Raw genomic sequence first — 13,543 nt, 5'->3', positions numbered from 1 at the left:
CGTTCTTGACTCTCAAGCTCAATATCAATATATATTCAATAGACAAACTTCTCATGGAAAAACATAAATCATGACACTTATCATAAATCACTTAGAAATTATCATTTCATGATAACAATATACAACTCATGACATAAATTCTTAATTTAAGAAATAAGACAATGAAGTAGTCATATGTGTCAATCTTGTATAGCTCAAATCTCATAAATCCTTGATAAAGTAATTTGGGTGTAAACCCACTTTGCAAAATTCATGAAATTCAATAGAAATTGAATCTTTGGGCACAAGAACGAAAGAAGTGTTTTTGTTCAAAACCCCACATACTTTATCTTTGAAATTGGATGAGATTTAGTGCTTGAGACTTTATCCAAACTTGAAATAAATAATTCTTGAAGCCCACACTATGAGGAACTTGGTTCTTGAAGTAAATTTTGAAGATTTATGGATGATTCTTGGAAGATTTATGTTCTTGATATAACCCTAGATATATTATCTCAAGAGAATTGGAAGAGAAAATGATGGAATTAGGGTTTGGATGGGATTTTCATATTTATAGAGGCCTCCAAAAGATGGGAAAATACCAAAATGCCCTTGCAAAAATGTCTCTAAATTACTGGAAAAAAATAGCTGACGACATCTGTGACAGGCCGTCAGATCCATGATAGGCCATCATGAAATGTCATCACAAAAGGGTCGAATTTTATGATTTTCTACCTAAGGCTGACGATGTCATCATAAATGTCATCAAAAACATGACGACGTCATCAGAAATGTCGTCAGAAATGTTACAGGCCGTCAGAAATGTCGTCACCCTTTTCCAGATTGAATGCTAGAGTAAAATGGGTATAACTCTTTGCTCCGGTATCATATTTTAGCAAAATTGGTATTGTTGGAAAGATAATTCAATTATATATCTGTTGATAGGTCATGAGCTCAAAAATTCCAAGTATAATGAGAGATATTCTCATTTGAAGTTGACTATACCAATATCCTTCCCAAGAATTCAATCGGTAAGGAATATTTTGATTCACCCAGTCGTTAGGACATCTTTAAGGCCTTAATACATACCATACTTGATCAGAAAACAACCCAAAACATTATAATTTATTTCTCATAAGCTTGATTCATGGTTGCACTATTGGTTAGAGTCTCGGGGTATTACAAGTTAGGATGCTCAGTTTCCTAACCGAGCTTAGATAGATCAGCCTATCAGTAACGGTAGTTGTCATGAGTCCTTATATATCAAGGATAATTCATGTTTATTTTAGTATTTGAATTCAATAGTCAGTCGGAGTTAGTTGGGGGCTTGTCCCATCAACTCCTCAGTCCGTTAGAGGCTTTTCAGACTATTTCAAATAGTTAGCCAGTTTATCAGTTGTTATCATCAGTCTTATCAGTATTGTTTTTAGACATTTTTTAGAACTATGATTTAATTGTTTCAGTACTTAAAACCTTTGCTATTATTAAGTTATTTCCACACATGTGTATTTTATTACCTTATTATCCAGTGCTCATAGCAGGTACCAGTTCATGGGTTAGCTTGTGGTCCTTCGGGACCATAAGCACCGTGTGTCATCCAGGGTGTACTCCTGGATCATTAAAAACTTAGTATAAGATCCTATGGTTTTACAGTTTCCTAGGGAATCTAGAAAACCACGTTCAGTAGAGTTTTGTGAATGTGTGTGAAGTGTGCCACACTTATGGATAAGAGGATATAAGTTGTTTTAGGAAAAGTTTCCCTTCTTTTAGTATTTATGTCATAAGAATGAGAATAAGCTCTATTTAAACTCTCTTTTTAATTCAATCTTCCTTCTGTTTATATAAAATTTCTCCTAGAAAGAACAACGAAAGAAAGAACGGGAATCATCCCGCACCTCTGCCCGTTCAGAAAGATCCCCTAGATGAGCACGTCTCTCACTTCGAGTTTAGATATTCTTTTGCTACTTTAGATCACTTAGTAGTAGCTCAAAAAAATCAGCAGGCTGCTATCCCAGCCAATTTAGTGGCTAATACTGAAAGAGAGAGAGTAAGAGGGCTAGGACAGGTAGTTTTAATTTTGCTCAGTCGGGGTCAGAGGGTAGTAACCATTCTCGATTCTATTAGAAGTTTTCATCCTAAGCTCCATCTTCAACTAGTTCTCTAGTAGTAAAGTTCAGGAATGACAGTTGGGATAGGGCACCAGGCTCTATGACCCAGGGTAGTGGGAATAATGGTCATACCTATCCATTTTGCGGTGAATATAGTAGGAATCATAAAGGTATATGTAGAGCTGGCAGTAATGTATGATTTGGATGTGGCGATCCAGGTCACAGAGTTAGATAATGTCCTAAGGTTGGTCTATAGAGTCAGCACAATTGTCCTCTAGCTTCAGTAGGTCACCGACTCAGTAGGGCGCCACTTCCAGTGCCACCAATGGCCAGCATCAGAACAGGGTGTATGCACTCCAGTCCTAATAGGATTAGAAAAGTTCTCCTATTGTGGTTATAGGTATATGGTAGTTATTTCATCTTTATGTGTATGTTTTAGTAGACCCCAAAACCTTACTTCCTTTTTTTAACCCCCTACATAGCTATTTATTTTAGTGTTAGTTGCGAGACTCTAGCAGAGCCCTTCTCAGTGTCTACTCCAATGGGTAAATCTATCATATCCAGATGGGTATACAGAGATTTCTCAGTTATAATACCCCAAAAAATCACTCTAGTTGATTGCAGATTAGAGTCGTTCAGTTTCAGTTTCAGAATAAACCAGTCATTAAATGGAGGGGTAGTACTTCGGTGCTTAGGAGTCAGATGTGTTTTCAGATTCCTTCTAAAAATCCTATGATAGTAGATGGCCTACAATTAGGAGCATGAACCCAAAAGTTTAGTAGCAATAGAGTGAGGATAGTATTGCCTAAATTTGGTGGACTACGTATCCATGGGGCTAGTTGTATGAAAGGTGAATCAGTAGGCTTGAAACAGTGTATGCAAGAATTTGAGCTAAGTATTATGGTGTGGGTGTGCTTATGTAGCATCCTTGAGTTATAATTTTTAATTGGGCTAGTAATTTAGTAATTGATGTTCTTACCAGCTAAGTTATTGGCTATAGCATGTTAATGTCGGATGTCCCGGTGTAATGGTAATTCTCATGGTTTAGGGAGAAAAATAAGTATAGAGATGTGATATTAGTAGGCTATAAAAGAAGCTAGTATGGTTAATTAAGAGGTTGAGAATATCTTTGTTAAGTGATAGAATCTAAGCTTGAATCTTTGAAGATTGAGCTAATGGAAAGTAGAGTTGAAGGACTAGATGGTGTGAACCCATAGTAAGGTGATACTCTTGGAAATTCTAAGTTAGTCAGTGTTTCAGTTATTGTATGATGATTGGTGAGGCTATAGAAAGCTAAGAATTATGTATCAGAAGAAAGTACTAGCAGTGCACCTTACATTATCCAGTGTATTCTTTCAAGGCAAGTATTGTATTTATGTGCCTTATTATACCTCAGACTCTAGTGTGTAGTGGAGACAGTTCAGTTTAGGGCTTATGCCCGTAGACTTAGAGTGATGGCTTAAAGCTAGGGGGAGATGATAGAACCAGTAACCAATTTAGGCTCTCAGGTTCTAGTAGTTATGCCAGGGTGTTGTAGAACAACACTTAGGAGGGAGATGCCTAACCCATTCTGATCTTAGTGCGAAGTTTTGTACTTTAGTCATCATGATATCTACTCATGCCTTACATGTCAGTTCTATGATCATAGCTCATATTTGTGCACCTTATGGAAAATCATGTACTCTCCCAGTTTCTAGTATGAGGAGTTCCAATCCACTCAACAGTGCGAATCATGGAACTCCAAACTCAGGTTATGCAGCTCATGACTCATGTACTCATGCTTTACAGTTTATTCAGTTCCATTACTCATGCTACACTCTTAATGATCAGTGAACTTCAGATTATGTCATGTATATCCTCAGTTTTGATCTATGTAATGAATCCATAGTGTTGATACTCTATTCCTTAAGCCTCAATAAAGTGTCGAGTCATGCATAGTATCCATTCATGTTTCAGGTCCTCGTGTTCTAATCTTTCAGTAACTTTTCCTTATATCAAGATAGTGATGATAAATAGTTATTTAGATGGGAAAGAGTAAATGTTGCTTATTGATGAAATATTGTTGTATGTTTGTTTCAGCCAAGGTTGTAAGTGTGAAAAAATATTGAGGCCAAGTTTTTGATGTATGTCATGGTTAGTTGAAATTTTGTGTGTGTTTTCTTGGGGTAGTGCATGGAAGTTGTTAATGATAGAGGTTTGGAGTATATAAGTAAGATACTTTTATGGGTGGTTGTTTAAAAGCCTTCTACAATCAGAAAATGTCCCAAAATAGTAGCCCACACTGCTTGAACTAACAGTTCTATAATATCACATATATTGCAACAAACTAGAAAGGATCATAAGTATACGATATAACATATACAAGTAGAATAAGCAAGGGCAATATATATACACAAGATCATCAAGTACAAGTGTAGGAAGAGAGAACAATTAGACAAGTAACAATTCAAAATAGAAATACAATCGAAGAGAGAACAATTCGATAAGTAATAATTCAAAATAGAAATACAATCACATCATAAGCACAATGAAGTAAATACAATAAGAACAACGATGAGGATGATGATGAAGACAATGCACAAGGCTATCGCACAACCTTCTATACTATCGACAGTCTCTGTATACACCAACAGAGCTAAAGCTATCCAATATAGGACCCATGGGTGGATCATCAACCCGTATACAATCTATATATCATATCTCCTCCCTAACACATCCCTAGAGGAGGGTTTTATAAGGTATCATAATATTTTCTCCCTGGCACATCTCTTAGAAAGGGTTCTAAAAAGGTGTTGCTAGTGTTTCTCAAGTGTTTCCACGATGATACTAATATTTCATGAATGAGTATGATATGAGGATGTAATGATCACAATCAATCATATTGAGTATTTCCACAACCAACAACAATGATAATTTCCACAACCACATGAACCAATATCCACTCATTATTTCCAACATCCATGAATTTCCACATGTTTCATATGCCAATAAAGTAAGAATACATCATAATACACAAATGGTACCACAACACGTTTTTCATAAATAAGATACAATTATTCACATGTGTATAAGGCTATCAATTTCACAAAAGAACCCACACGGTCACACATATAACATAATGTCTCTAAACCAATAATTATACCACATATAGCCCCACCCACTCACCCACACACAGGCTCAACACATTAAGATAGATAAATTCATGATTAGTTCCCATCCCCTTAACATGCATTTTGTATATAAATTAACCACACAACCCAGTCTAAAATGGTTAAGCCATAACCTACCATGAATATCAAAACTGATTCGCTACACTTCAATTCCAAAGCCTTACACCTCACGAACAGACCTAAAATTAACTAAAACATCAAAATATAGAATCTATGCATAAAAAAAAAGCCAACGACATCCGTATTGCCTAATTTCGAATCAAGGTCAAAACAATCCACCGAAATGGATTTATGGAAAAAAGGGGCAAAATCATAACTTTATTTCAAAAATATGTTCCCTATTCTTTTAGGAGTCTACAACTAAAAGCAAAAATGAGTTAAAAATAACATCCAAATCGAAGGAAAACCATTTTTAGACTTCACTGGATAAAATCTTTGAAATCCAAAAATCAAGAATTGAGATTATTTTGAAGGTGAAATTGAGGAAAACTAGTTGTTATAGGATTAGGAATACTATTCAAGTGAAAAGGTGTTGAAATTGGGGCTAAAATCAAGCCTATGATTTTTGGGGTTTTGACCAATAACTCAAGAAATTTCACCAAGAAAAGGGTGAATTAATACCTTAAATCGGATGATAATCATGAAAATAAATGTTACCCTAGCCTCCCAATCACTAATAAACTTCAATTTTATGCTCTCACAATATTTTAGGGTTTAGCTCTCAAGGGAGAAGATGAATAATGCCCAATATCAAGGAAAAAGGCTCAAGTTATACCCAACCCAGGTTCTCAGGAGTCGTTATCATGACCCTGAGATGTGCAATCGTGAGTGAATGCACAAGGGAAGTCCAATCGTACCTTGCCCTTCGTGATTGCACATCTTACTTGCCAAGTGCATCGCAATCGTGACCCTTGGCTGGAGATCGCCGCCATACCAGATGACAACTGAGAAGCTTGGAAATATTCCAAGTCTCCACCACGTCCCTGTTATTCATTTGGAATTCCGTATAAGCAAATAGACTATGTAACCACACTAAATTCGACGCTCCAGACTCAATAGCGATATCAGAATTTTAAAAGGACGTCATTATCACAAAGTTGACCCCCAAAATCTTAAATTATAATTTTTAAAATCGAGGGTTGAAATGAGATTTAAAAGTTATAAAACCAGATCAAATATGCTACCACCCTAAGATCAACATTCTGGATCTGCTAGCGCAGTCTATTTAGCCATCCGTCACACGAATCGAGAGATAACCACAGAACTCCATTATAATGCTCTTAAAGCCTCCTAAAAACTCATAATATCACACAAATGGCACCAAAATACATTAGGAATAGTTCCAAACAATCCCACACCCCATAAATACCACAATGCAACAATGGAGAGGGGCAAAATAATCAAGTCACACAAAAACTCATTTTTCACATATAGCATCAAAAATTCAGGTTGTTACATCATCCACCACTAAAAATATGGTTCGTCCTCAAACTAAAGCAAAGAAATACCTGAATCAACAAAGAAATGGGGATAAGAACTACACATGTCAGACTCGACCTCCCAAGTAGCCTCATCTACAAGTCGATGTCTCCATTGAACCTTAACTACCAGGATAACTCTAGAGTGCAACCGTCTAACATCTCTAGCCAAAATAGAGACTGTCTCCTCAATGAAAGACAACCGCTCATCTAACTAAACCAACTCCTAATGAATGACATAAGACTCGTCAGGTATGTGACGGCGAAGCATAGAAACATGAAAAACTGAAGAAACAATTGATAAAACTAGGCCCAAAGCTAACTCATAAGCCACATCACCAATAGTCCGAAGAATCACAAATGGACCAATATTCCTGAGGCTAAGATTGCCCTACCTCCCAAACCTCATTACACCTTTTATGGGTGAAACTCAAGGAAAATATAATCACCAACACCAAATCTCAAGGCACGAAGTCTACGATCAATGTAACACTTCTGCCTACTCTGTACCACTCGAAGTCTATCCTGAATAATCCAAACTCTATCCAAAGACTCACGAAGCAAGTCTGTTCCTTAAGGTGTAGCCTCAGAAACATTAAACCAACCAATTGAAGAGCAACATTTCCTATCATTCAAGGCCTAAAAAAAAAGCCATTCAATACTGGAATGATATCTATTATTATATGCAAAATCTGCTAAAGCCAAATGTTACTCTCACTAGGCACTATAATCTATCACATATGCGTGGAGCATATCCTCTAAATCCTGGATAGTTCGCTCTAACTAACCATTAATTTAGGGATGAAATATTGTGCTAAGGTCAATTCGTGTACCCAACCCATCCTAAAAAGTCTTCCAAAAATAAGAAGTGAACACATAGCCTCGATCTGATCTAATAGATGCCAACACACCGTGAAGTTGCATAATCTCACAAATATAGTTACGGGCCAGCCTCTTAGCACTAAAGGAGACCTGCACCAAAAAGAAATAGGAAGACTTGGTGAATCACTCTATGATAACCTAAACACTATTATATCCTTGGGAAGGGCGAGGCAACCCAGTCACAAAATCCATAGTGATACATTTCCACTTCTACTAGGGAATGGTTAACCATTGAAATAATTCACTAGGCCTCAAATGCTCGACCTTCACCTCCTGGCAATAAAGACAATGAGTTATAAAATTCATTACATCCTTTCTCAACCACCCCACCAGTAATACTGCCTTAAATTATGATATATCTTATCACTCCCGAATGGATGAAATATCTGGAATAGTGAGCCTCCTCCAAAATCAATCCAATCTAATCACCCGCTCTAGCACACAAACTTAGCCTCCAACCCTCAAAACTCCATTAGAATTAAGTAAGGCTTCCTTGACCTCGCCACTCACATTTATCTTGAATCTATCTTAATCCTACATCATCAAACTGATGAGCTTAAATCTGCTCTATCAAAGAAGACCTAGCCTCAACAAATGCCAAAACACACGCAGGTCTCAAAATATCAAGCCTAACCATCTGGTTAGCTAAAGAATGAACCTCTTGGGCTAAAGGCCTATCTTGGGTCAAAAGATGCGCCAATCTACCTATGCTAGTTGATATCCATCTCAAGGCATCTGCAACCATATTAGACTTGCTCGGATGATAGAGAATAGTCAAGTCATAATCCATAAGCAACTCAAGCTAGCAACACTGCCTTATATTAAGATCTGGCTAGGTGAAGAAGTACTTAAGGATATGATAATCCAAGAAAATCTCACAACAGACTCCATACAAGTAGTGCCTCCATAACTTTAAAGTAATAACAACTGCACATCACTCTAAATCATAGGTAGGGTAATTCCACTCATGTGGATTGAATTGACTAGAAGCATATCCAATCACCTTACCCTTCTACATTAACACAATACCTAAAGCATCACAAAAGATGGTGAAACCCATACCCTCCTTGGGAAAAGTCAAGATAGAAGTTGAAGTCAATAAATCCTTGAGCATTTGAAAGCTCTCCTCATAGGCATTAGACCACTGGAAAGAAATTTTCTTCTGAGTCAACTTGGTCAATGGAGTTGGAATGGATGAGCAACCCTCAACAAAACACCGATAATAAGCCGACAAAACTTTGAATCTCGATAGATAAAATAGGTCTAGCCCAATCACAAATAGCTTTAACCTTGGTCGGATCAACCATAATACCTTCCTTAGTCTCTACGTGACCCAAGAAATAAACATACTCCAACCAAAACTCACACTTCGAGAACCCGATATACAATTTCTCATCCCTTAAAATCTGAAGCACAATCCAAAAATGCTCCTCATACTCAGCCTAACTCTTGTACTGGACCAAGATATCATCTAAATACAATAATAAAGGATTTGAGAGATGGTTGAAAACCTAATTCATCAACTCCATAAAGATGGTTGGGGCATTGGTCAACCCAAAGGACATAACCAAGAAATCATAATGACCATATCAAATCTGAAAAGCTATCTTTGGAATATATAAAGCTCTAATCCTTAAATAGTGATAGTAATTATCAAATCAATCTTCAAAAATACCGCGACACCCTAAAGTTGATCAAATAAATCATCAATACTTGGAAGAAGATACTTATTCATAACTGTCATCTTGTTTAATTATCGATAATCAATACACATATGCATAGACCCATCTTTATTGTTTACAAACAAGATAGACGCACCCCAAGGTGATACACTAGGTCGAATAAATCCCTTATCCAACAACTCTTGCACTAATCGTTCAATTTCTTCAACTCGGCTGGGTCCATCCTATAGGGAGGAATAAAAATGGGCTTAGTGCCTAGATCAACATTAATAGAAAAATCAATATCACGATTCGGAGGCATACCCGATAAATCCATAAGGAACACATCCATAAACTCAGGTACAACACGAACAAAATTAAAGAAAGGGGTGAAACACCACTAATATCATGAATATGAGCCAAATAAGATAAACATCCCCTCTCAACCAATATATGAGACTAAATATAAGATATAATCCTCTTAGGACCTGAATGAAGCACACTTTTCCAAGCTATCCTCAGTACACTCGACAAAGCTAAAGTCACGGTTTAAGAAAAATAATCTAGGACAACATAATAAGGATCCAACCAATCCATACCTAAAATAATGATGAAATCAACCATATCTACCATAAGGAAATCTACCCAAGTCTTATAACCAACAAAAGTCACAATACAAGATCGGTACACCCAATCCACCACTAAAAATCTCCTACACGGGTAGATATACAAATAAACATGACAAGAGGCTTACTAACAGAATCAAAACCCAAAGCAAAAATGTAGACACATAGGAGAAAGTCAACCCGAGATCAAATAATATAAATACAAATTTGAAACAAACAGGGATGACACTTGTGATCACAATATCTGAAGCCTTTACCTCAGGTCAAGCTAGTATAGCATAGCACTATACACAACCACCAACCAGCTGAGCAGCCCTATGACCACCACTATGAGATCCACTACCTCTGCCCCTCGCACCTCTGGTATAACCCTACCTCTCATATCTAAAATAGAAGTAACTCTAATCATACGATAGGGATAGTCCTTAGCCAAATGTCCATCTCATAACACACAAAGAAACCTTTATGGCTAATTTGCTATAGAAATATAGTACTTTCAATGCTTAAAACTATGAAAATATGCAAGTTTCTTAGGTTGTTTTGATAGATATGATGTATTTTGGGTATGTTTTGTAGGAAATTAGGTTTTGGATGCTAAGTTTGTGAAAAGATGAAAAATGGAGTTTTAGGATACTTACTTGATCAATTTTGGGAATTCGTGATACTTTTCTAATGGATAAAAGTTGAAGAATTGAAGCTTGGTTGCAACTATTATAAGGCCTACCACTTACCTATGTCTACATGTGGACCATGTGGCACATGTGGTCTGTATAAGACTAAGGTAAGTATCATAATTGAAGATCCAGAGAGTGAAAGAGTTGAAAAATAACTTTTCGTACTTACCTATGTCAATATGTGGACCGTATATGGGTAAGGTACATAACAGAAGTCCAAAATCCAGAGGGCAGATGCTACATGAATTTTTTTGGCACTTGTAGGTTTCTACAGCGCCCATGGCCCGGCCGCATGTGGACACAAATGAGTGGCCACCGACCCTTTTTGTCCTTTTTATTTTGGGCTTTGATTTTAGGGTTTTCTTATGTAATATAAATACCCCTTATGTGTTTTTAGTAGAATTATGCACTCTTGATACTTACAAATATATTTTGATTCTAAGATTTGATTTTGTTCTTGAAATTCTCTTGTATTGATTTCGGTTGATTAATTCAATTAAAGTTTTGGGTTTTCTAGTTGTGATTAGTGTGATTCATCTTATGCTTTCAAATCATGAATGTTGTTGATGCTTTCACAAGCATGAGCAGCTAAAAACTCTTAGCTAGGGTTATGGAAACCCTTGCAAATTGATGAAGTAGGAAAAGTGCTATTGTTGTTCTGAACCGATACCTATGTATGCATTGTATTATCTTTAATTTAATAGATATCTTAGCAGTTGCTAATGTTAGGATCCTTCCTAGATTATTGCTACTTACTCCAAAAAAGGATTAATGACTAGGAAAAGATAATTACAACAGTAATTTGAAGTTTAACTATCGATGCACGCTAGTACGTATTATCTAATTAAGATGGCTAGCTGTCATCTAATAACTAGAGACTCAAAAGGTAATAGTTAATTGGGATCAAGATAAGGGTTAGTAAGGCGACATCCCAAGACTCAAAAAGTAAAGGGTGAAATCCACCAGCTCATTCGAAAAACTGTTGATGGTATATAACTTATCAGATTCTACATGCAAGGTATGGGGTTGGTTCAATAAAGCACGATAATCCTACAGAGTTGAGAATCCAGAGGGGAAACAATAATAGTGTTTACCTATGAGTGATTACAACCAAAGTTAGTATTAGCTACTTGTTCGACATTGCTACTCAAATCCCCTCATTTACTTTTTCAATTTTTTCCCGTTGATTACAACATCTGAGAGCCATAATTCCATGTATTCCCTTGGGATTCAACCCCAACCTTTGTTGTATTAATATATTTGACAATAATCACATAATCTTCAGAGTGAAGGTGTAGCTTGGGCATTATCAAATTTTGGTGCCATTGCCGAGAATATGATGTTGATTTGTAAATTAAGGTTGTTGCATTTTTTGGGTCTTTTTATTTTTGTTATTAGTTGGGTATACACCAGTGTATGCCTAGCACCCGGAGTAGAGGCAATCCCTTACCCCCACTGACTCCGAATCCAACGAGGATCCTATAAACCCCTAGTAGGATGACAAAGCCGAAGAGAGAATATATTTGAAGGAGTTTGTGATGATGCACACCAGATGCCTCCCTCTCCTTCAGAAGGAGTTCAAGATATTATTGACCAGCATACAGGGGTATTGTTCATACAGGATGCTAATAAGAGGATGGAAGAGAATGCTCAGCGCATAGCTTGGGAGGCAGAGTTAGTTGTGTTGAGGTAGAAAGTAGACCACTAAGCAACACTCAATGGAAATCAAAACATTATTAGAGGTAGCCATGCTCAAGTGATCCCAACATATCAGTATTTGCAGCCATTGAGGATGATGAAGAGGATCTAGGGTATGTTAAACCGGCAGATACTGGAGTATTATTCCTCCTGTCTTGCCTCCAATGTAAAGTTTAATATCTCTAGTGCTATGATCCAGCTCTTATACTTGAAGGCTATGTTTGTGGGGTTTCCTACAAACGATGCAAACATACATCTGGTAAATTTTACCAAGGTATGTACTTCATATACCATTCATGGGGTAGATCAGAAGGCGCTTAGACTGAGATTGTTCCCTTTCTCACTTAATGGATAAGCATCTTTATGGCTAGGGGAACTGCCAAAAGGATCTATCACTGCATGGTTGTATAGGTAATTCTTGAATATGTTCTTCCTCCATCTATGGTGTTGCAGCTCAAGGAAGATATTTATAATTTTAGGCAGCTGCAGCGACACGACCCAAATAGAGGCCGTATCGTAATGGGCAATCCTAAGCCCAAGTAAGACTGCGAACCGCCCCTATTACCCAACCCAACCACCAAACGCGTACCTTAAGTTGGTTGATCTCCAAACAAATAACAAGATAACGTATCCAACCATGTGGGGACTTTAGGAAAGGTCTAAAACTAAGACCAACCCAATCAAGTCTGACCACCTAATAACCAGCCAAACTAATGCAGAAACCAATAACCAAAACAAATTATAATAATCCAATATATGTATGTATATATAACATAAACCATCCATACCAGACCTAAGACCACAGTTGTCCATACAAAGCATCTAGACCAACCAAAGAGTACCTAGTCGGGACATGCCCCCGACCATAGCCAAAAACCATAGTCTATGAAAGACAAGAGACATGAAAAATAAACCATGACGTGAAATAGATACCTTCCGAACTATGGAAGATCACCATTTCAATCCAACATTAACTTTCCCTAAATTCGATCACTAAGAAGGAGAAGTAGAATGGTCGGTCCCTACATAGCATAGGTATACAATAGCTTATAGACGGGTTAGTGGGTGAACACTAGCATATACTCAGGATAAGGATAAAATAATGCCATTTATAAGACCAAGTAAATCATTTATATGCACACAACCAAACATATATATATACATACATATAGCCATGCCATGAAAAAGGGATCGGGTTTAGCATCCCTTTAAAACCTTTACCTGGACTGTGTAGTTTTGCCGTCCTAAATCACCCACGGGCTATATG

This window comes from Capsicum annuum, chromosome 10, assembly GCF_002878395.1.
Source record: "Capsicum annuum cultivar UCD-10X-F1 chromosome 10, UCD10Xv1.1, whole genome shotgun sequence".
Taxonomy (NCBI): domain Eukaryota; kingdom Viridiplantae; phylum Streptophyta; class Magnoliopsida; order Solanales; family Solanaceae; genus Capsicum; species Capsicum annuum.
Note: the sequence above shows the minus strand (reverse complement) of the source record.